General features: G+C 49.5%; 1 pseudogene; it reads right to left on the bottom strand.

Annotated features, from left to right (window-relative positions):
* Nucleotides 1–4,083: 4,083 nt before the first annotated feature.
* On the bottom strand, nt 4,084–4,201 carry LOC126089504 (5S ribosomal RNA; annotated as a pseudogene).
* Nucleotides 4,202–4,562: the final 361 nt, after the last annotated feature.

Here is a 4,562-nt window from a genome sequence, read left to right as displayed (position 1 = left end):
TCCTGGAAATGGAAAAAAGAACACATTGACACCGGTCTGTCAGACCCACCATACTTGCTCCGGACACTGCGAGAGGGCTGTACAAGCAATGATCACACGCACGGCACTGCAGACACACCAGGAACCGCGGTGTTGGCCGTCGAATGGCGCTAGCTGCGCAGCATTTGTGCACCGCCGCCGTCAGTGTCAGCCAGTTTGCCGTGGCATACGGAGCTCCATCGCAGTCTTTAACACTGGTAGCATGCCGCGACAGCGTGGACGTGAACCGTATGTGCAGTTGACGGACTTTGAGCGAGGGCGTATCGTGGGCATGCGGGAGGCCGGGTGGACGTACCGCCGAATTGCTCAACACGTGGGGCGTGAGGTCTCCACAGTACATCGATGTTGTCGCCAGTGGTCGGCGGAAGGTGCACGTGCCCGTCGACCTGGGACCGGACCGCAGCGACGCACGGATGCACGCCAAGACCGTAGGATCCTACGCAGTGCCGTAGGGGACCGCACCGCCACTTCCCAGCAAATTAGGGACACTGTTGCTCCTGGGGTATCGGCGAGGACCATTCGCAACCGTCTCCATGAAGCTGGGCTACGGTCCCGCACACCGTTAGGCCGTCTTCCGCTCACGCCCCAACATCGTGCAGCCCGCCTCCAGTGGTGTCGCGACAGGCGTGAATGGAGGGACGAATGGAGACGTGTCGTCTTCAGCGATGAGAGTCGCTTCTGCCTTGGTGCCAATGATGGTCGTATGCGTGTTTGGCGCCGTGCAGGTGAGCGCCACAATCAGGACTGCATACGACCGAGGCACACAGGGCCAACACCCGGCATCATGGTGTGGGGAGCGATCTCCTACACTGGCCGTACACCACTGGTGATCGTCGAGGGGACACTGAATAGTGCACGGTACATCCAAACCGTCATCGAACCCATCGTTCTACCATTCCTAGACCGGCAAGGGAACTTGCTGTTCCAACAGGACAATGCACGTCGGCATGTATCCCGTGCCACCCAACGTGCTCTAGAAGGTGTAAGTCAACTACCCTGGCCAGCAAGATCTCCGGATCTGTCCCCCATTGAGCATGTTTGGGACTGGATGAAGCGTCGTCTCACGTGGTCTGCACGTCCAGCACGAACGCTGGTCCAACTGAGGCGCCAGGTGGAAATGGCATGGCAAGCCGTTCCACAGGACTACATCCAGCATCTCTACGATCGTCTCCATGGGAGAATAGCAGCCTGCATTGCTGCGAAAGGTGGATATACACTGTACTAGTGCCGACATTGTGCATGCTCTGTTGCCTGTGTCTATGTGCCTGTGGTTCTGTCAGTGTGATCATGTGATGTATCTGACCCCAGGAATGTGTCAATAAAGTTTCCCCTTCCTGGGACAATGAATTCACGGTGTTCTTATTTCAATTTCCAGGAGTGTATTATAAGAGAAAATTACGTATCTTTACGCTATTGCTATTGTAAAATTACTTACGTTCTGGTAGAGACAGAAACTGTATGTCTGTGCTAAGGATTGCGTTTAATGTTTGTGTCCGATGCTCGTGGTCTCGAGGTAGCGTTCTCGCTTCCCGAGCACGGGATCCCGGGTTCGATTCCCGGCGGGGTCAGGGATTTTCACCTGCCTCGAGATGACTGGGTGTTTGTGTTGTCCTCATCATTTCATCATCATCCAGGAAAGTGGCGAAATTGGACTGAGCAAAGATTGGATAATTGTACGGGTGCTGATAACCACGCAGTTGAGCGCCCCACAAACCAAACATCATCATCATCATCATTAATGTTTGTGCATGGTAGCATCTTTCCACCTCGGAGAAATAGATACCCGTGTCACTAGCAGCCCCAGCTACAAAGGAGGACGTAAAGCGATTCTTCTCCGAAAGCTGCGTTCGAGACAGTAGGCGGTTTCCGCGTGACAACTGGCAGCGGGCACACCATCTGCTGTCAGCGAAAACAGAGCGATGGGAGACCGTTGCTAGGCGACGGCGGCTGTGACGGTAAACAAAGAGCCCCGTATGGCACCAGGCGCTACAAAGTCTGCAATTTGGCGGGAACGAAGCGTCCTGTGTACCCCAACACCTACCTAACGATTGTTGGGTGTGGGTATTATCTACTGATGATCTACTGCAACGAATCTAAGATAATACGAAAACTGAGGGATATTCAAAGCATCTAACTGAACGAAGTCAGAGAACTAAATTACGTGACTGGAAAGCCGCCTTAGGACTATAGGCAAAGCGATTCACGGCGTAAACATTCCTAAGATTTCTCAAACACTATTTCCATCAGGCGACGATGTCGAAAGACCACGGAAGCTAATGTATGTACAATTTTTGTTACTCGTTTATTAGACCGAGTGCTGCAACTAACAACGTGTTTTCGACTATGTACTTTGAAAGGTATTATTAATCTGCCTTTGGGAGGAGTTCTACGGTTGTTGTTCATGCAGATATTATTTTCTTAAGAAAGTCGTGATCTACACTTCTAGTTAATATTTTAGAAAAAAAATCTTGATTCAAGTAATAGTTGTATGTAGTTTTGGCAACGAGCGAGGTGGCGCAGTGGCTAACACACTGGACTCGCATTCGGGAGGACGACGGTTCAATCCCACGTCCGGCCATCCTGATTTAGGTTTTCCGTGATTTCCCTAAACTGCTCCAGGCAAATGCCGGGATGGTTCCTTTGAAAGGGCACGGCCGGCTTCCTTCCCCGTCCTTCCCTAATCCGATGAGACCGATGACCTCGCTGTCTGGTCTCCTCCCCCCCAACCATCCAATCCAGTTTCGGCCAGATAAAAAGACCCTTCTCAGTTATAAAACATCACTCACTGGACATTTCTCAGATCAGGTCATGATTTACACATTCGTGATGCCCTGTCTCGTGCGGTCTTGCGGGTCACGGATTCGTTCAACGATTTCCGTTTTGGTGATCTCAACTGGGCGATGTGAGCACTTTTCAAGTTCAATCTTCTGCGGTCTCATATAAAACTCATTAATCCTAAAGAAGTCTCCAGTGCGGATGAGAAGTCCGTATGAATTTCATCTACTTCAGTTTTTATCTGTCCAGCAGTCGAAACATACAACTGAAAATGTTTTATAGCAACCCTAAAAGGTTCCCATTCTCTCGCAGCTGCCAACAGTGAACAACTTGATGCATCTGGTCCAAACACTGTTCACAACTGTCACAAGAATCAGAGGTTGCTAGTGCGTTTGTCGTCTCATGAAAGCCGCGGTTGGTTCAGAATATTTTACCAGATATAGCTAAAGACACTCATTCACATAATACAACATTATGCCATTACATTCGGTTCTTTATAGTTCGCATTTTCCAGTCAGCTTTGATATATAATCCTCTGCAACCATTACCAATCGTCATTTTAATTTTATATATGGAATGGAAATTAATCTAATAAAAATGATAAGCATCTCGCCTCATGGACTGTTGTTCTGGTAGGCAACATCTTTCACAATGCTGTTTTGACCACAGGAAACTGCTACACACAACATCCTGCGAAACAGAGGTAAAAGTGAATTTCCATTTTTAGTTTATTTCAGTACAGCACGATGCGAAGTGTTAAAACAGCAATTCACTTTTTAAATGCATGTTCTGTAGTTCTATGGGAAATCACAAAGGGAAAACTGCGTCACTTGCTAGATGAAGAAAGAAAAAACAAATGCGGGAAACGTGAGGCGTACCTGCGTTTTTCGGTGCTGAAGTTTGAAGCAGACGTAATTCTGGAAACAACTAATCGATTTAGCTAGCCAACAAAAGACGCCATCAGCGCAAGTAATTTCGCTACCTACAATCCAGGTCACTGAAATTGCGGAACCACGGAGCCCAGCAAATAACGAGATTTTGTTTTGCGTATACGTTACAATGAGAACAAGCACTCCGTCTACAGGCCACAAGTGGCCCATCGGGACGATCCGGCCGCCGTGTCATCCACAGCTGATGATGCGCATAGGAAGGGCGTATGCAGCACACCGCTCTCCCGGTCGTTATGATGGTTTTCTGTGACCGGAGCCGCTACTATTCGGTTGCGTAGGTCCTCAATTGGCATCACGAGGCTGAGTGCACCCCAAAAAATGGCAACAGCGCATGGCGCCCCGGATGGTCACCCATCCAAGTACCGGCCACGCCCAACAGCGCTTAACTTCGGTGATCTGACGGGAACCGGTGAATCCACTGCGGCAAGGCCGTTGCCTACAGTAAGAACAAGACACGATTTAATTGTGTACGTGATTAGGAGGTGTACAGGCCGCGAAATTTATTACACAGCTGTCTCGTGTGGCAATAATAGCTGCCTCTCACCCGCCTGGGCGATTAGCCGATCTGAGCTTGAACTCACATGACAGATACTGCTAATAATCGGGTAACAGGCTCTGGGTGGCCAAAGGCCACGTATTTGCGTGGAATGACTGGTCTTGAGAACGTGACTGCCAGGGCGAAACTATGATACTTCCTACCCTGAGGTCGGTCAGAACTGCACAAACAACTTGCAGAATTAGAAAGAAAGACGCACCTCGAAGACCTTATTCGAATGGAGCGGAAATTGGTAGATATGA

Source organism: Schistocerca cancellata, chromosome 6 (assembly GCF_023864275.1).
Source record: "Schistocerca cancellata isolate TAMUIC-IGC-003103 chromosome 6, iqSchCanc2.1, whole genome shotgun sequence".
Lineage (NCBI taxonomy): Eukaryota > Metazoa > Arthropoda > Insecta > Orthoptera > Acrididae > Schistocerca > Schistocerca cancellata.
This window is presented reverse-complemented; position numbering and strand designations above follow the sequence as displayed.